A 20,691-nucleotide genomic window follows, 5' to 3' on the forward strand; every position below is an offset into this window, starting at 1 on the left:
AGTACTGTCTCCTCTTGCCTGTCGAAAAAATTTAGGGTGCAAGGAGAATAGATAAAAGTAATGGTGAATATGATAAGTTTTTTCTCCAAAGTCTCCCATGCTTTTAGTAAATACAGTTCTGTCTGTGCTTATAAATAAGTCCTATCTAGGTCCTTTTCAAATTTTCCTTTAACTGCATTTGGTATTACCAAAGAGAAAATAACAGCAATGACAACAACAATAATAATACCCCTTCATTTACCATAACATAAACTTCATAATATAAACATTATTTACCATAATATTTGATGTAGAATACCATAATATTTGATTTAGAATAGCAATTCTCAAACTTTTTGGTCTCAGGACCCCTTTATAGTCTTAAATATTATTAAGGACTCTCCCAGAAAACTTTTTTTTTTTAATGTGGGTTGTATCTATTGACACAACCATATAGTTACCATATTGGAAATGAAAACATCTTAGTACTATTATAAAAATAGTTTTGACCTTGAAGACCCCCTGAAATCATTTTGGGGACTCCTAGGGGGTCTCCAGACCACACTTTGAGAACCACTGATTTAGATCATTTTTTCCAGAAGGCTGTATGTCTGACCTCAGAGCAGTGACTTCACCTGGTAAGAATTCTGATTGGTGGAGAATCTTTTGGGAAACATGAGATTTTAAAAGTGGACACGCTGGATTAGCATTAGGAAAAGCAAGCCATAAACTCTGGTTTATTCAGGAAGATTGAAGGGAAGCACATAGAGTAGTTAGTGTAACCATGGTGTCCTCGAACCTGAGATTCTGGCAGAATCCTAAGAACCCTGAAGCTGAGCTAAGAGGCTTCAGCAGTTCATCATGAGGCAGAGGACACAAAATCCTAAATTTATAACTGATTCTTGTGTTTGGAGGTGATTATGTTTCTCCCTTAGTGTGCTGGGAGGATCAATGTGGATTAAGTGAGGGGGGGAGGAGGGATTAGATTATAATCCCCCTGGAGTGTATGAGAAGTTACATCCATTTGTGTACAGGAGTAGTCAGTCAATAAACATTTATTAAGCACTTATAATGTGCCAGGCACTCTACTAAGTACTGGGGATACAAAGAAATACAAAAGGGAGTCCCTGCCCTCAAAGAGCTCACAGTTTAATGGAGGTGATCACATGAAAACAACTATAGTTTTCTTTTGTTGCTTTCCCAAAATTGCTTTTTTTGTTAGTTAAATGTTTTTGTTAGGGCAGTTAGGTGGCCCAGTAGATAGAATGGCCAGCCTGGAGTCAGAAAGGCTAATCTTCTTGAGTTCAAATCTGGCCTCAGACCCTTACTTAGTTGTGTGACCCTGGAAAAGTCACTTAACCCTATTTGCCCCGGTTCCCTTATCTGTAAAATGAACTGGAGAAGGAAATGGCAAACCATTCCACTCTCTTTGCCAAAAAACTCCAAATGGGGTCAAGAAGAGTCAGATACAATTAAACAACAAAAAAAATGCTTTTATTACTGGACTTGTTTCTAACGTAGATAGAATGCTGCCTCGTTGAGGGCTTGTGTCATGATATACAAACAGCCCACTCTAAACTTTGGAAAAGTAGCAAGAACCTATAGATCCAGAATTCTCAGGGACCTAAGGAGACCAATATTACACAATCATTTCCTTGATTGTTGAATGAATGAATGCCAACAGCTTTTCTTTCCATTGATAAAAATCTCTGCATCTCTGCAAAAATTTTCTTTCTTCATATTTATTTTCTTAGGTTACCAGATTTAATTATCCTCCTATTAAAGATAGATGACATATTAAGATGATATTATTGTCTCACCATCAGTAAGATATGTACTTCATGCGGAGTGGTTATACACTGGGGATCATAGTTCATCCTTATATAGCACTCTAAAGGTTTGAAAATAGCTAGGCTGTAGTCAGGACTTGAGTTCAGATCTAGCTTTGGGCACTTACCAGCTGTAGGAATTTGGGCTGGTTTGCATTAGTTCCTTCAACTGTAAAATGGGGATAATAATATCATCTACCTCACAGGGTTGTTGTGAGGATCAAATGAAATAATATTTGTAAATATTAATATGTGTAAAGTGCTTAGTGTGTCTGGCACATAGCAGGTGCTTAATAAATGCTTCCCTTCCTTTCTCTTTCCCTGTAGCTCAAATAGACTCTAAGAAGCTAAAAATAATAAAAAAACAACAACAACTTTCTTATGGTCATAGAGGAACTGGCACTCTTGACAATTATACCATACTTCTAGGTCTGAGGTGATTCAGTAACAGTCTCTTGTCCATGTCCCTCGGTAAAAGATGGTTAGTTAAGTTTCAGGATGTAGTTTGAGACTATGAAAAATTACAGTCATGCTCCATGACCCTGGCCTAATTAGTATAGTACTTGAAACCAGCCCAAAATAAGTCGGATTTAGCAGAAAGAAAATTCTGTTTTTAATCGAATACACACACAAAAAGGCCCAAGTGCTCCAGGGCCCCACCCTTTAGTTGGGAATAAACTTAAATAAGGCCTGTACTGTGACCTCTCTTTATTTCCTACCTCAATCTTGTCTACCGGCTTTAGTTAATCTGTAATCTCATCTACCTGATGTGCTAGAGACTTTCCACTAAGTATTAGTATAATACTTCATCATGGTATGGGGGTAGCCCAGAGTTCTTGAAGGCTTTGCCATTGGGATATAGACTCAGGTGGATTACAGCATGCTAGAAAAGCTTCAGCTTCAAAGACCACATCTCTTTTATGAGGACTAGACTAGCTGAGAATGGTGATGAAGTTTATGGCAATGTCAACCTTATTGAACCCCCTAACTGGTAGAAAATTCTTCAAATCAGTAAGTTTTGGGGCACTCTAAATGAATACATGAAAAGGCATTTATTAAGCACTTACTATGTGTAAAGCATTGTGCTAAGCATTAGAAGTACAAATAGAAAAGTTAGGTCCCTGCTCTAGGTACTGGTGGTGAGACAACACATTTAGGAGGTTTTTTGGTTTTTTTTCCAGGTCAGATGGAAAAGCCCCAGCAGCAAATCAGAGAGTAATGCATCTTCTTCAGGGCCATTTACCTGAATAAAATCATATCCATTTGACATTTCCAAGGACTTTGATGTTGAGAACAACTAGAGGCAGTTGCCAGGTTGAATCTCCTCAAAGGTTGCCCTTTGAATGATGCCATGGTGAGGGAGCCAGTGAAGGTAGAAGAAGGTAGTCTTGATGGGGATGGGATCTGAATCCCTAAAAGGAAAATACCATGTTTTTGGGATGTGGACCCTAAAAAGGCAAAGCCCTGTACCTTCTCACATGGTCAAGTCTCAGGCTATAATCCACTCAACTGGCCTTTCATTGGGGCTACACCCAGTCTCCCAATTCTATTACCTCTGACCCACCTAGCCTTTAATTGTCTGTTACCTTCCCACCCTAGATACCATCTAGACCCCAAGTATCCTGGTCCTTCTCTGTTACCTCACAGTCACTCCAGTTTACTGGCCATTCCCATCCAGATCCTCCCTAGACCCCTCCTCACAGTTAATCCAGACTATTTAGCCACTCCTAGATCCCTCCCATGATCTTTTTGTATATAAGAGCCATCTTGGCCTCTGTTAAGGTGCTCATATTCTTAAAATCTGGTCAATGGCTGAGATTCAATCTAGCCCACTTGTCAATATGAGTGTCACAAATGTTCAGATACCTTAAGAGTCTAGCCAATATGGTGGACCTTTAATAAACCTTGTCTTTGGCTGAAAGAAGGCTTGGGTCAAATTCATTCAGGCAGGTTCCAGCACTCTTTAGCCTCTAAACCTCAATAGTCTGGGGAGTGTATTATTCCCAGGTTCTTGGGCCTTCTGGTTCATTAGATAGTAATTGGCTGATTTTTGATGGTTGTGGCAAGGATGAAGGGCCTCTTCTCCACAGCAGTTGCTCCCTAGGAAATGGAAGCCTGAGCAAGTTGAAGATAGGGCCTGTGGTCTGAGAACGAACCAGTGAAAAAGCGTTTCTTAAGTGCTTACTACCCTGCCAAGCCCCTGGATACTAATGGCCAAGTGAGGTTGTTGTTAGTGCTTAGTTTTCAAAGATGACCAATGACGTCATGAGGGCATGTCTTGACTTGCACTTGAATTGGTTCTCTAAGCAAAACCTCTAAGCCATTTTTCCATTTAGCAGCAACTTCCTTCTGTTTTCTGGATCCATTTATAGAAAGAATGTCAAGATTGACAAGATTCACTGCCTCCACTAGTATGAATATTCATTGGTCATCTGACAAGGATCTTACATTCAGAGTACCAATAGCTAAGTTAAAGTTTAGAGATGGTCTAATACCGTATGATTTTTCAGCAGTCTGCCCCTCTTTCCACCAGCTCTGCCACTGTGACTGAAGAAATGGAAAGGGACTAACTAGAGCTGAGGGCCATTTTGTATTTTTCTTTGTTTCATGGGCTGACAGGGTCAAAAGATTCATCACCACGTGGCTAGCTTATTGGCTGATGACTTTGTACAAGTCTGCCTCACTTAAATCCAGCTCAGCAGCTCTGTGTTCTCCTGAGCCTTCCATGTCAGCAAATGTTATCTGTAAGGGGAGTTCCAGTGAAGAGCTACCAAGCTGTTTTGCCCTTGACACAATGCCAGAACAGTGATTGTCATTTTCTGGAGAGAGAGAACTGATCCTACAGAAGAATCATTTAGTTACCATTTAGCTCTCTGTGGAAAAAAGTAGGAAGGTTTGGGGAGTTGATTGACTTCTCCCTGGAGAAGGTCCCTGCAGAGGTGTTTTTTCACTTGGGGCAAAAACATTTGAGTATGGAGGAGGGTGGGGAGAGGGAAAGGTAGAACAGTGCTGAAGACAGTTTGGGTAGGGTTAGGGGAGACCAGGCAGTGGATAACAGAGGGAGTTGGACAGCATGTGAAGAGGACAGTCTAACTGTGGGTACAAATTACATTAGGAAAGGAGGCGGTATCATCTCTCATTTCATCCCCCCTCTTCCATGGGACTGAGAACTCTCTCTCTCACTGTCTCCTGGAGCCTATCTTTCCTCCCAGTCCCTGAGAATGTGAGATACTTCAGACCAGGAAGCAAGAGGCCTTGTGACAATCTTTATATTGTGTCTGGGAGGGAGCATGTTTTCCCTCTCCCCCACCGCAACTCCTCATATTGGTGCATGAGAAAAGGCCCAGCTACACACCCTGGTTATATTTCTGGCTTCCTGATCAAAGAAAGGACATGGGGACTCTTCAAGCATTTCCATGATAATATTCAATAACTGCAAAATCATAATCCTCACAAAGGAAAACAGAGGTATTTCCCCTGAAATAGGATCCCCCTCCTTCTCTTAGGTGCATAGATTCCCTCCTCATACACCTTTTCTGCTCATTCCCTCCCTTGTTTATCCCCTCTTGCCAGGGAAACTTTCAGGAGGAGGACAAAATCTGCCATTTGCCCTGGGAAGGTGTTCTCCTGCTGGGAGATTCATGAATATCAGGAAGGGATGTGGAGTAGCAGGCATCAGAAGGAAGTAACATTTACCAAGATGGAAAAAGGCAAAGGTAAGTCGCTATTCCCCGGGGCAGCAAGGGCCTGTCTTTTCTTACTCTGCTGATATTGAGGGCTCCTCCGAGATCAAGGGAGAGGAGAGTCAGCTCTGCTGTGAACATTAATTGGTCAGTTGTATGTGCCCTTGAGAAATGAGGAGCTTCTGGATATGCTTTCTCCCCCCTGCTCTCCAGCAACCCAGCATATAAGAAGACTTGATCACTTTTTAGACAATAAAAATAAGGATCAGATTTGGGGGCCTTTTCCCTTCTGACATTCAAAGGGAACAAATAGCAACTTGTCACCTGGCTTCCCTCTGAGCCGGGGGCTTTAACGACATGAAATGATGGGATCATTGTACCGAAAGGAGGCCTTAGAGAAACTCTTGAGTCCAACCTCCTTATTTGGCAAATTCGAAATTTGAGATCCAGACAGATTAAATGATTTGCTCATTGACCATATCTAGTTAGTAGTAAAGTCTAGACTGGAATCCAGGTATGTCAATGATCATTAAAACTACACTTGAGAAATAGCAGGGAGGATACCCTTTGAATTAATTTATTTTTCAATTATCAAGCATTTACTTTTTCCCTCTCCCACCTAACCCCCAATTGGAAAAAAAAAAAGCATAAACCCTTTTAATAAATATTCATAGTTGAGCAAACTAAGTTCCCATTGGCATTTAACTGGACTCTTGGAACAAAGGTATCCATTTGTGTTATGGAGAGTTAGGGTATTCAGTACTTTCCCTCCTCCCCCACCTCAGCCCCACAATAATGGCCTTGTCCTTTGGCTTCTACTGCCTTGTTAGGTCATGTGGTATAGTGTAAATAGTAAATTTGGAGTCAGAAGACTTTGGTTCTGTTCCTGCCTCTGCTTCTTTCTACCTGTGTGACCTTGGACAAGTTATTTAACCTTCCTGGGCCTTAGTTTCCTCATCAGTAAAATGAAGTTGGATCAGACACCTCTAAGGTTCCTTCCATCTCTAGATCTATGATGCCATGATCTATCTCCATCAGATTTTTTTCAGACTTTTTCTTTCATGATTTCTTTGAGAAAATTTGTGGCTTATTCTTCATCGTGAACCTGAGAAACCTTCCACATCTCTTGAGCTATGCAGCTGTATCTTGACCTGGGATCTTTTTTCTCTGGGGGACAAAGACAGTATTGCCATGTTATAGATGGGGAAACTTGGATGGAAAGAAAAACAAGGACCCATTAAAAGCACAGGTATTTTGAAGATTCAGGTGTCTTCTTATGAATCTCTGTGGTCAGGATACCAATAATTTGTCTCTTTATAATCTAAAACTTTTAATAGTCTTAATAACCTCTGTATTGCATTCACAGAATTATAGAATCTTAGAGCTGGAAGTATACTCAAAAAGCTATTATACTGTGCATATCCTTTGACCCAGTGATACCACTATGAGGCCTATACCCCAAAGATATCAAAGAAAGGGTATGTATAAAAGTATTTAGAGCAGCTTTTTTCATGGTGGCAAAGAAATGGAAACTGAGAGGATGCTCATCAGCTGGGGAATGACTAAACAAGTTCTGGTACATGAATGTGATAGAATAGTAATAGTATATAGAAGAAAGGAATGATTTCAGAGAAACCGGGGAAGATTTGATATAAACTGATACAAAGTAAAGTGAGCAATACCAGGAGAACAATTTTTATAATAACAACAATATCATGAAAATTATTAGCTTTAAAGACTTAGAAACTCACTGGTATACTCTCCATTATCAACAAATTAATTATACTCCATTAACTTTTTAAAAAAGGATTTACTGAGAATGTGTAGTAAGGACAGTTGGTACAAAATACTTCCCCCAAACTGGGGGCACTTTCTCCCCTTGTACACCTAAGAAGGAGGGTAGACTTAAATTTGAATCATAATATTTATGAAGCACACCTGTAGAGAACACATATGGCCACAGGGTGACTCCCAGTTACTGGCTCAGTAAATCTTTTTCTCCCTTTATAGGGTTCTCACGAAGTTCACCTTAGGTGTAGAGTTTTGCTGGGTGGGTTATCCACTGCGGGTCACCTGCTCTCCTGCTGCTAGGCAGGGCTACTCCCCTGCTTAAATGGGCCACTTCTCAGCCGGGTCAGTTGCTCTGCATTGACTCCTCTCCAGGATCAGCTGTGTTGGGGATAGACTGCTCTGCATTCAACCTTCAGTCTCTCCAGACCTTATAATGTTCACCAGGTTACTAGAGCTGCTGCTCAGTTGCCTCCCAACTCCTGTGGCTACTGCTTCTTCCTCCAGTGGACTTTGCTACCAACTCCAATTGCCAGTGGGACCTCTGATGGGATCTCTGGATCTCCCAAACTCATAAGGTCACCTAGGCACTTCCATTTTAGAATACTCATTCCCCTAATATCAGGACAAAATAAACAGAAAAGAAAGAGGTACCATGTTCCATAGACATGTGGTAGCTGACTGGTGGAATGTGGCCAATTGCCCCTTCCCCACTGAGCAGCTCAAAGTAGTGCTCTTCAATTGTAGCTGCTAAGGAAAGAGACTGAGAGATGGGCAAGTCATCTCTTTGGTATGTATACTGGCGTCAGATCATCAACTCATGAGTCATCTGTCAGCCAATTAAAAGACTTTTCATCAAAGTGCAGAATTAACCCCTGAGTCATGGCTTGAAGCAGATTTGTTAAAGTTTCCACATAATAGCTTTGGAAGCAGAGAGAATATCTTTGTAGGCTATAAGGAATGAAACAGGACAGTAAATATCTATACATTCTTCAAGGATTAAAACCAGCCATGGAAATCCAAGTTTCCAAGACTGAAAACAAGCAGAGAATATATGCTTCAAGGAGTGAAACCAGGTAGGGAATAGCTGTACATTCTTCAAAGACTGGACTTCATTTTTGTTAGTTACTTTCTCCTATACATATTTGTTTTTAAATAAAATTTTTGATGTCTTTTGGTATTTTACAACATGGTCATTTCTCCCTATATCCCCAAGAAAATGTTCCTTTTCAACAAAGAAAACAATTAAGCAAAACTGATCATTGAAGCCACTCAAGTGACTTTGTCTGACAAGTATTCAACATTCTTAACTCCTTTCCTATCAAATACCAGTGGCACAAAGACTATTACACATTTTGTTGTTATTGTTCAATTGTTTTTTTTTAGTTCTCTCTCACCCTTCATAACCCCACTTGGGGTTTTCTTGGCAGATACTGGAGTGGTTTGCCATTTCCTTTTCTAGCTTATTTTACAGATGAGGAAACTGAGGCAAACAGGGTTAAGTGACTTGTCCAGGGTCACACTGCTAGTAAGTGTCTGAAGTCAAATTTGAACTCAGGAAGATGAGTCTTCCTGCATCCAGACCCAGCTTTCTTTCCATTGTGCTATCTAGTTGCCCTAATCACAAATAGTGAATAGCAAATAAACCCATTTATTCAAACAGATAACAAAGAGAAATCAAAGAAGTTATACAGATGAGACTATATTAGACAATAGAAAGCTTTCTCACTTGGGGCAAGATACCTCACATCAACCACAAAAGGAGAAATAGGTGGCACAGTGGCTAGAGGGCAGGCAACCTAACACATTTCCTAGCTGTGTAACTCTGGGCAAGTCACTTAACCTCTGCCTCACTTTCCTCATCTGTAAAATGGGGGTAATAATAGCACCTACTGAGATAAAAATTATAAAGCACTTAGCACAGTGCCTGGCATTAGTATTATATAAGTTATAGTTATTATTATTATTACTATTAAATAGTCCCTGATCTCACTCAAAGGGAAATTCCTCTAAGTTTCCAAAGTGGTAAGCTAGGAACCAGGACATGAGGGGCTGGCTTCTCTAAATGTTGGCTTTTTCCTGGTGGTTTTCTCTCTAGGTACCCCTCCTAAAGACAAGGAAATGGCAAACCACTCCAGTAGCTGCCAAGAAGACCTCAAATGGGATCACAAAGAGTCAGACATGAATGAAAGGACACAACAACAACAACAACAACAACAACAACTTCTTCCTAAAAAGAGCCTGGCATCACATATATCTTCTTCAGAACCCATAAGTCAGAAGAACCAAGAATTTCTCCCCTTCTCAGCTCTGCCTCAAAGAAGCAGGAATCATGCTTATCAACAAGGAGAATGTTATGCAAATGTGCTTGAATCTGGAGTAAAATCCAAACACAGTTTTAGATTAACTTTCCAGAACAATAGTCATTACTGGATTCCTTTCTAGACCACTCCCCACTAAGATGTTACTGGAGTAAACAAAGGAACGTACTATCCTCAGATCAAAATCTTCACCCTTTTGAAATAAGAAGGGAGAAGGCCTAGCTGTAGCCAGGGCGGGTTTAGGGGGTGTGAGGAAAAGAGGAAATTGCTCTTTGATGGGTCAATAGGTCAATTACTTCAGTGGGTGGGGAAGGCTAGAAAGCTAGAAGTACCCTTTCTTTCTATCTAAAGTTGATTACCCCTTTTAATTTATCTCTCTCAAAAAGGATTTTTGCCTTTACCTCTATCCATCTTTCTAACAGCAAGGAAGAAGGTAAATCTAGAAAGGGCTTTTGGACCAGAGAAATATTTCTTATTATTTCCAGAGAAACTGAAAAGATTTTTTAATATGTTTTCATATGACTATACATTTCATTCTGTAAACAAGAAAGTTTTAAGATGCAATTTTTGCTCTCCAGGAGTTTACAATCTAGTTAGTGAGATAAGACATGCTGTGCAAACAAGTAAAATACAAAAAAGCCAGCATATTATAAAGGTCAGAAGGAAGTAAAGGGAGTAAGTATTAACAATAATTTGCAAGAGCTCTTTTTGTGGTAACAAAGAATTGGAAAATGAGGAAATGTCCATCATTTAGGGAAAGGCTGAACAAGTTGCGGTATACAATTGTGATGGAATATTATTGTGCTTTCAGAAATGACTAGGGGGATGGATTCAGAAAAACCTGGTGCAAAGCAAAGTAAATAGAACCAGAACATTGTACACAGTAAGGGTAATATTGTAATGATGATAATGTGAAAGACTTAGCTACTTTGATCAATAAAGTGACCCATGATCATTCCAAAGGACTTATGATGAAAAATGTTATATACCTCCAGAGAGAGAACTGATAAACTCTGAGTGCATATTTTTTCCCTACTTTATTTTTCTTGCTTTTTTTTTGTATCATGGCTAATATGGAAATGTTTTGCATACCTTCACATGTATAATGGGTATTATATTACTTGCCTTCTTAGTGGATGGGGAAAGGAGAGAATTTAGAACTCAAAGTAAACAAAAATGAATGTTAAAAAAAAACCAAACACATTAATTTGCAAGGACTTAGCTCAGTGACTTTTGGCAATATAGTACACTTAGGCCAAGGCGAGATTCTCTGTCCAGAGGAGAGAATCTTGGCTTTTTAAGAACTAGGTACTCAAATACTCAAGAGGAACTATAATCTCATCAATGTGGATATGACTCAGCCATACAACAATAGTGAATTATTTGTATTAAAAAAATATGAGTCTTCATCTTAGGGAGAAGTCTGGGGTCACTAAAGAAGCGTTACAATTTCCTAAAGACAATATAGCTCATTTTCTTTCTCTTTAAACCTGGGCCCAGCTTGTTTATTTGCTAAGTCTATCCAAAATACATGATGAATGAGTTCTACAAACTTTCCATCTAATTGCAAGTTAAAACCTGGAAAATCAGCATTCTTCATTTACTTGATTGTTTTCTATATGGATGATTAGGTCAATTTTTTTGAGTCATTCTTAATCTTTTCCAGGGGTTCTGTAATGTGGTACTTGATGCAACTAGAACAATGTTATCTGCAAACCAGAGCATTTGGAAGACTTCACTACTTATAGAGAATCTTTCTCTTCAACTTGGACACTGTGCTGTAGCTCTTTCGTGACTTTCAGAGATCGTATGGCTCCTCCCTGCAATAACTTGACAAAGCCCCTCCTAATATAAATGATCAGAGGATAATTGAACAAGATTATTTCTATTGCTATATCTTTCCACTAATCTTGTATAATTTTGATGAACACATTGGGGGCACCTTGTTGGAAGAGAACCTTAAGTGTCCCTTTGCTCTACTGAACCAATTATTTTAATGTCAGAAACTACAGACTAAAGTTCAATCTCAAATTCTCAACATCTTTTGGAGAATTGTATAAAGATGTCTACTATATTACGTGAAAGCTTGCCTATTCCCTATTGATATCCTATTTAATGATGCTGTAAAATACATATGTATATCATTCTCATAATAATTTAATATTTTTGGGAAAATAGTAATATAGTTGGGTGGTTATTAATATTGTTTGTCAGCTTTTTTGTTCTTGTTAATAAGATCTGAGATTTTTTCATGCTTTTAGTGTTCTTCCCTACTTAAGATATCCTGTTAATTGATCCCATAATATCTTCACCATTCTTTCACCTTCAGCAATCTCTTTAAGGTATACTTTACCTAATCCAGCTATTTTTCCCATCCTGTTCACTATTGTAATAATTTTACCTGCTCCATAAACACATTGGAGACTGTAGTTTTAGAGCTCATATGTGGTGACTCTGCTGTCTTAGATAGTGAGAAAACAATTACTAGAAAAATCTGTGCAGATCTTTTTCATTTTTCTTCTGCTTGTTGTCCTCCTTTTTCATCCTTATATGGCTTTGGGATAACCTGGCAAAGTTTAGTCTTTCCTCTTTCTCCAAACTTTCTTTAAACTGTTTCTCTCTGGTTTGTTAAGAGATACTACACCCAGTCTTCTACCAGCTTTCTCAGTTAAGAATTTACAAATAAATTTATATTTTAAATCTGTGTTGGTCTTGGCAGCTATATTTCCATACTTGACAAGTAAGTCAAGCATTTGCTGACTAAGGTATTTTTAGGTTCTTTTGTCTTTCCCTTATGATAATTGATTTACAATGGTTAAATTTCCATATAAAATTGTCTAATTGATGTCAATGTTCTTTCTTCTATCCATACCGCATTTTCTAGCAACATTAACTCACAAAAATAGATTAGACTGAACTTGCTTTAATAGCAAATTATATCTCTTTAATTTTTAGTCCTTCTTCTAGCTTTGTGCTAATTTTGATCTTTGTTCTGACAAGGCAAGGGTTTAACTATATATGAACTGCTGATTCAGGAATGACTCCCACATCCTTCACAAAGTCCTACTTCAATGCCTTATTATGGTATGAATGTGACACTAGATTTTTTGTTTTTAATTTTTTTTTATTCTGAACTTAACAAAAAAAAAGCCTTTGCACACACACATACACAGACACACACACAGAGCAGAAGATGAAAATGATATTCCCTATAAAATAGAATCTTCCTTTCATGCATTTGGTTTTTTTTTAAATAAATAATAAATTCTACACATTGCTTTCAAAACTGTCTTGCTTGTCTTTTCTTCCTTCTGACTTTCCGTCTGTTTTCTTCTGCACGTTAAAAATTTTTTCAACAGTTTCTTTCTTTTTATTTTTACACCACTGTAGCTAACCTTCTCTCTTTCTCCATCTTTCTGGGAGCCACACAGGAGAGAGTGACTTTTCCTAGGACAGGACTGGACTCTCAACCTTCCAGCCCACTGGAAGAGAGTTTTTGATCTCTAATTTGAATAATAATCATGAACCACTTCATAATTACCCTTCCAAGGGCAAAACTACTGCAAACTTTGCGTTTTTCAAAATTTACCTCATCAGACTTGAGCCTAATATAGCCTAACAAACTTTGACAATGTAATGGGAGTTGGCATATGCCTAGAAGACCTATGATGGATAACAAGGAAGATGCTAGGTAACTACTTCCATGAGGCTGGAGGACTGGTACACAGGTGGGCATTCTGCGTTGGCCCTACCATGTAATTGGAAACATCCCTTTTCCATTGGCTACAGAGTCAGAATTGTTAACATTCTTTAAAATGACCCACTGAACAGCAGCAAAGTGATGCTATTCAGTCTTACCGGAAAGGACCTCTTCACTCACACCACATGGAAGGTGGAGAGGATTGCCTCTTTCTTCCTCTCCCCCTTCTTAGGCCATGTGGTCCTGAGAAATGAGTCTGGGTCTTTGACCTTTTCATTTGTTCTTTTCCAGTCTACATGCCGGAAATGGAGTCTCTTATCTTTCCTGGGAGCATGAGCCATGGAGATTAGAGAGTCCAGGAATACAGGCTAGGTATTAAAGACATCTCGGAAACAATATTTTGAGGGGAATGATCCTGGGGAGCCAGCTCAGCAGGACTTGAACTTAGTGGGACTAATGTAATATTATGTTAAAGATGGCTCACTGAGTTAAGCTGTGAGCCTAATCCTTTGGGTTAATTATGTCCCTAAGGTATTGGAGAAGACATTTGTATGTTCTTGCTATATCTTTGAAGGAAATATCTCTCTAAAATATAATCTGGTGTTAAGTGGTTCAAAGTGGTTCAACTGGGCTGCTAGTCACTGGACCCCCCAAATTGGTGGAACAGCCAGTGAGGGCTTGAACCAATGGCAGAGAAGAGATTCCTCAAACCTTCAGGGTACCAAAGAATTCTGTAGGGAGGGAGGTAAAAATATAACAGGCCAGGCCCCGACAGAGTGGACCTGGAGAAACCTTGTTACCCCATTATCATTCTGGAAAGGCTTTGATGATGATCCCAGAAACACACTGAGTTTCTTTTCTGAGGATGAACTTAGATAATTACAGAAAGGCTCACTGCCAATAGGCTAGCCATGTGGTGATGAATCTTTTGACCCTGTCAGCCCATGAAACAAAGAAAAATACAAAATGGCCCTCAGCTCTATTTAGTCCCTTTCCATTTCTTCAGTCACAGTGGCAGAGCTGGTGGAAAGAGGGGCAGACTGCTAAAAAATCATGCAGTATTAGACCATCTCTAAACTTTAACTTAGCTATTGGTACTCTGAATATAAGATCCTTGTCAGATGACCAATGAATATTCATACTAGTGGAGGCAGTGAATCTTGTCAATCTTGACATTCTTTCTATAAATGGATCCAGAAGACAGAAGGAAGTTGCTGTTAAATGGAAAAATAGCTTAGAGGTTTTCCTTGGAGAGCCAAACAAAGGAATTGTCAGAGTTAGCTTTACTATGTGTCCAAAGATAACTAGAAACATCATTTCACAGCAACTTGGTCATTATACATCTGAACACAATACATGTATAAGTATATCCACTTATACACAATACACAAAAACATACATACATACATACATACGTACGTACATACATACATACCAGTGTTTACTCTGGGCCCACTACTAGCAGGTCAGGTATATTATGTTTTACACTGAGAGATCTCCCATATCCTGAGGAATTTGGGGAAGGGGTCTCTCCTCTTGCCTTTGGCTAGAGTCCTCATTGATCATATTCCCCCAGTTTTAGCAGCCCAAATTTCCCAGTTCCATTTAACCACTTAGAAGTTAGATTATCTCTTACAAAGGAATTATTTATTTCAAGAGCAAACATGCAAACATTTTCCCCAACACTTCAAAAGGCCAGTCTTCCCTATACAACCTCAGCCTCTTGGGAGGGGAAGGGATTAGGCATATAATTTAACTCAGTCTCTACATATCATTAATTCCACAATTTCAAGCTCACCCACCCACCCAGAATTCTGGGATCCTGGCTTCTCAGGGCTTTCCTGCTGGCCTGGCTACAAATCCAGCCTGGAATTCTGGGCTCTAGTACTCCCATGGCTCAAACTCCCAGATGGAAGGATTCTATTCCCCATTAGAATTAATATAATTATTTTTGTGTATATGAGTCCTTTTCTGCTTTCTTGAATCTCTTAGACCTACATCCATCAGTACTGCAGAATCGAAGGCAATGCTTTTTGGGTATAGTTCCAAATTGCTTTCCAAAATGGTTAGATCAGTTCATAGCTCCACCAACAATATACTGAAGTACCTGTTTACTCATAGCCCCTCCAGCACTTGTCATTTTCCTTTTTTTTGTCAACTTAGCCAATCTAATGGATATGAAGTGGTACCTCAGAATTGTTTTAATTTTCATTTCTCTAATTATTAGTAATTTAGAACATTATTTTCATATAGCTATTGGTAGCTTGGGGTTTCTTCCCAACTGTTATAAAGATGACCTCAGACTCAGTTCCAAAGACTGGTGTCTCAAAGACTTTTTATTAAAGAGGTTGAAGTACGCCATTTTGATTTTTGAGAAGCAGGTGCACTTCCTTGAGAGGAGAGAAATTGCACGCAGTAAAAGAAGCCAGGGCAAGCTTTATAGTTCCTAACTCCTCCCTTCTGGATCAGGATTGGTCCTAATCCTTCTGGGTTACAATCTTCTTTATATGGCCCACCCCTAACATACATTATATGCGTAGAATTGTGTTATAACTCCCCTCCTTGGACAGAGAAGTTAGCCTGTCTATGCTGATTTCTTATCTACTTATGTGGAAACTTAACTCTTTCATTTCTCACACAACTGCCTGTTCATATCCTTTGACCATTTTTCAATTGGGGAATGGCTCTTATTTAGAAACTGGATTCAGTTCCCTATATATCTTAGAAATAAGACCTTTAGGGGTAGCTAGGTGGCACAGTGGATAGTGCACTGGCCCTGAAGTCAGGAGGACCTGAGTTCAAATCTGTCTTCAGACCAAACACTTGACTAGCTGTGTGACCCTGGGCAAGTCACTTAACCCCAATTGCCTGAAAAGAAAAGAAAGAAAGAAGATGTTTATCACTAGAGAAAAGACTTTCCCCCAATTTCCTGCTTCTCTTCTAATTTTAGCTGCATTGGTTTTGTTTGCCGGTACCTAAAATTGCAAAGGATAAATTAAATAGACCAAAAACCCCAGCCTATTTCTCTAGGCCACATGACCTAAGCGGAGGGGGTAGTGGCCCTTAGACCCTTACCTTTTGGCATGTTGCCACCTGCTGTGAGTGAATAGGCTTTTCATCCCTGAGGCTATCAGACAGTTTGTCCCAGTCGAGTAGTTTTAAAAGTACAATGAGTTCTGGGTATGAAGTTAATGGAAAGAGATTGTTCCCAGCCATGTGGTAAGCCAAAGAAGAATGAGAAGGCATGAGCCAGTCCTCCTGTCTTCAAGAAGCAGATCCCTAGTATCTCCCATATGGGTGCCTTTATCTTAGGTGATCTGAGTATGGATCAAACCCCATTACATATTGAGTATTTGCGAAAAGATCACCATGTGGTTCCTCCTATTGGTTCTAATTCTTACTTACAACATTACTAATGTGAAAATATGTCTAATAGGAATATATACGTGTAGCCTACATCAGATTGCTCGCTGTCTTGGGGAGGGAGGTGGAGAGGGAGGGGGAGAAAAATTTAAAACTCAAAAGCTTATGGAAGTGATTGTTGATAATTCAAAATAAATTAATTAAAAAGACAAAACAACAACAACAAAAAAGACCACTATGAAAACAATTGCTGTTTATGCAATAGTAATATGCTGATAAATGTTTAACAACTAGCTTTCTGGAAAAAAAATGTACATACAACATACACGCTTAAGTTTATTGTGTATTATTAATATTTTCTCCATTACTTTCTTGACATGTAACAGGACAATAAATCAAGCCCTGATCTGTTTTATCTGTGGATTTCTAAAGTGTGGATGCTTATTAGCTCCGAAATACCCCTGTAGTATTAAAATCTTTTGCAGAGGATAAAGAGAGAAATTCTATGAAAAACTCATCAAGATCCTCCGAGTTAAATTAATATATACTTAGATACTCTTGGCTTTAATGACAAAATGAGACTAGGCAAGGGTGGTAGAAAACTATACTGGGAAATGCGGGAATAAAAAATTAGGGAGGCTAGAGACATGTAGATTACATAGAAGCCTCATGCTTATAAATCATAAATATTTTCTTCAAGAAAGGAATTAGAAAGTGCTAGAAAGGGTGAGCAATGGATAATATCACAAAAATGAAATTAATTTTATTTTAATAAATTAGGAGAATTAGATAAAGTGGGCAACCATCAAATCTCGCCTTAAGATTTCTGGCTAGTTCATCATAGTGACACTGGGTGTCACTCTTGAGTCACCTTAACAGTTTTTCCAAGGGGTTGACTTAAAAAATACTTTTTCAAGTGTTTAGTATTCCATGCTTGCAACATTTGTGGCCCGATTTTGGCTAATTATTACTCAGAACTCAACTTGAAGAAGCTTTCTTTAACTTGACCCACGGAATAGCATAGCACTGAAAGAGATAGTCCCACAAGACTCAAGTCAATTTTGCCCATAGGCTTATGGTTTTAAAGGGAAACTGAATCTATTACACAATCAGTTCTGGAGGGTAGACGCTTCTTCTAGGGCAGATTTGGATAACAATGAAATAGTAAATAATCCACAAACACTTTATCTCTTTTTTCAAAAATCACCTAGACTGAGCATCTGACTGAACCCTCAGGATTGGGGAACTGTGTCTGGACTGTGAGAGCTTCTGAGGCTCCCTTTACATTTGGCCTGCTAGCAGAGCATTAGGACCCCTTCCTGCAGACATTCCCAAAAGGAGAATGAACTAAGTCACTCCTTCTTAAGATCAGGGCCTTTGGAACCTTCCTTAAATTGTCAAGTAGAAAGAAAGCACAACTTTCCTCCACTAAGGCATGGGAGGAGGCCTCTTTCTTAATTTTGCCTTTGTAAAATTTGCATTATCGTACTAACCTCCTCATTGATTTTCTGGCACTTTTAATTCCTGGCAAGTATTCTTTCAAACACAGTGATCCCCATCTATGCCTGGGGTGGGGGTAGGAATAACTCCACTTGCTCTATTTGTATAACAATTGCACATTTCAGATTGGATTCTAGGAGAAGCCCAGCCACAGCTGTGCTGAAGATGCAAGGAAGGGTTGTTTGTCCTTTGTTTTTGAAGAAGACCAATGACATCATGGTGCATGAATTGGATATAAGTGAGGCAGAGCTGCAGTTGCAGAAAGTCACTCTCTCTTCCAGAGTCATCAAAGTCCAGTGGCAAGAGAAAAATCAAGATGACTGTCAATGGCCTGGGATACAGTGGATAATCTTGGTTCTTGGATGTCTGACCAAGCTTTAAGATGTAGGGAAGGGGGGCAGCTAGGTGGCGCAGTGGATAGAGCACCGGCCCTGAAGTCAGGAGGACCTGAGTTCAAATTCAGCTTCAGACCAAACACATGACACTTACTAGCTGTGTGACCCTGGGCAAGTGACTTAACCCCAACTGCCCCCCCCCCCAAAAAAAAGATGTAGGGAAGGGTAATGGATTTTTTTGGGGGGACATAATGCACTCCAATGGCAACAAACTCAAAAAAGAAATAGAGGCATAAACCATACATAAGTGGGGCAGTTCTTTTGAAAGGGCTGATATGACCTGAGACATAGACTGTGACATCATTTGGGATTCATTGATTTGTAGAATGTCAGAGATGGAAGCAATCTCTGAGGCCATCTTGTCCAATGATGTTAAATTCAAATAGAAATGGGGGCCACTAAACCATATATAGGAATCCGTGCTGGTTGTACACTGAATTAGAAAATGGCATTACCTATGCCCTATTGTCTTTTTATTTTGTTAAAGATTTCTCACTTTAATTTTTATCTGCTTCTGGTAGCACTTTGGAGAGTTGCAAGCTGCATGTTTGACCATTTCTGATCTAGTTCAACTTTCTCATTATGTGAGAAAAATAAGGCCCAGAGAAGCTGTGCTTTGTCTAGGGTCACAGAGCAAGTTGGTAGCAATGCCTTAAATTTAATTTTTTTTTCACTCCAATTTCAGTGCTCTTTATTTTTTCTTTCTTTCTTTTTTCCTTTCAATGGTCTCAGAATTTTTAGGAAGTATTTGGGAGAGATTTTGTGACCACTGTGGCTTAATTTTTTTTTTTTTAACCAAGCAGCTTCTTTAAGTACTTGTTTCCAGGTATTTTGGTGTAGTAGTAGAAAGGACATTAAACTAAAAGTCAAGAGACCTGCATTCCATTCCAGGATCAGCCACTAACTCAACCCAGAGATGGTAAGGAGGGTTGGACAACTGGTCAGAAAATTACAGGGGACCCTTTTGGCACTGGGTGTATGTGGTACTGATTCGCCCATAAATAGTTCTGGGTCACAGTTCTAGGTCAGAGAAGAGTGCTTGTGATGGGTCACAAGGGAGCAGGGTCCCTGGTCACAGTTTTAGGGCCAAGAAGAGCACTAGCATTAGTGGCTATAGGGACTAGGGACTCCTTCTGGGAAAAGAGCAGAGTATAGACCAGGAGAGCAGTAACCACACGTTTCCCAGGATCACACCACTTTGGAAGAACCAAAACTTGTAAACTCTCAGAACTAGCTCTGAAAATAGTAGCGCAAAAAAGCCCAAAGTTTGGCACAGTGCCTCCTCATCCCCAGGTTAGTAGATCTCAACTTTAACATAAAGTGCAAAGTCAAAAACAATCTAGAAAAATGAGCACACAACAACAAAAAAAGAATTTCTTTTTTTTTTGGTGAGGCAATCAGGGTTAAATGACTTGCCTAGGATCACACAGCTAGTTAAGTGTCAAGTGTCTGAGGCCACTTTTGAACTCAGGTCCTCCTGACTCCAAAGCTGGAGCTCTCTGCACTGTGCTACCTATCTGCCCCAACAAAAAAAGAATTTCACCATAAAAATTTACTACAGTGGCAGGGAAGACCAAGACATAACCTTCAAAGAAGACAACAATATGAAAACAACTGTAAGCAAAGCCTCAAAGGAAAAATGCTAATTGGACCCAAGCCCAACAGGAATTCCTGAAAGAGTTAAAGAAAGAGATAAGAGTGGTAGAGGAAAAACTTGGAAAAGAAATGAGAGTGATGCAAGAAAATTATGAAAAGAGAATTAAGAGCTTGGTAAGAGATAAGAGGCATAAAAAAAACACTGAAGAAAATATCACCTTAAAAAAACAGAATTAGCCTAATGGCAAAAGAAAAACAAAAATTCACTGAAGAAAAGACCTCCTTTAAAAGCAGAATAGGCCAAATGGAAAGAGGTAAAAAAAAATATCCACCTAAGAAAAGAACTCCTTAAAAAGTAGAACTGTCCAAATTGAAAAGGAGGTACAAAAACTCACTGAAGAAAATAATTCCTTAAAAATTAGAATTGGGCAAGTGGAAGCTAATAACCCTATGAGACACCAAGAAACAATAAAACAAAGTCAAAAGGATGAAAAACAAAAGAAAATGTGAAATATCTCATTGGAAAAACAATTAACC

At 39.2% G+C, this 20,691-nt stretch overlaps 1 long non-coding RNA gene across 2 annotated transcripts in view; it reads right to left on the reverse strand.

The window, feature by feature from the left end:
* Positions 1-1,477: 1,477 nt before the first annotated feature.
* Positions 1,478-20,691, reverse strand: part of LOC114025541 — a 30,333-nt gene continuing 11,119 nt past the window's right edge. Inside the window, exons 3-4 of one of the 2 annotated variants that reach the window (XR_003567047.1) lie at positions 3,052-3,220; positions 1,478-1,755 (exon numbers count right to left, since the gene is read on the reverse strand). This is a non-coding gene — a long non-coding RNA (uncharacterized LOC114025541). Of the gene's footprint in view, positions 1,756-2,933; positions 3,221-20,691 lie in introns of those variants that run through there. The other variant, XR_003567046.1, reaches the window with a different exon arrangement.

Source organism: Vombatus ursinus, unplaced genomic scaffold (genome assembly GCF_900497805.2).
Source record: "Vombatus ursinus unplaced genomic scaffold, bare-nosed wombat genome assembly UNPS02014832.1, whole genome shotgun sequence".
Taxonomy (NCBI): Eukaryota; Metazoa; Chordata; class Mammalia; order Diprotodontia; family Vombatidae; genus Vombatus; species Vombatus ursinus.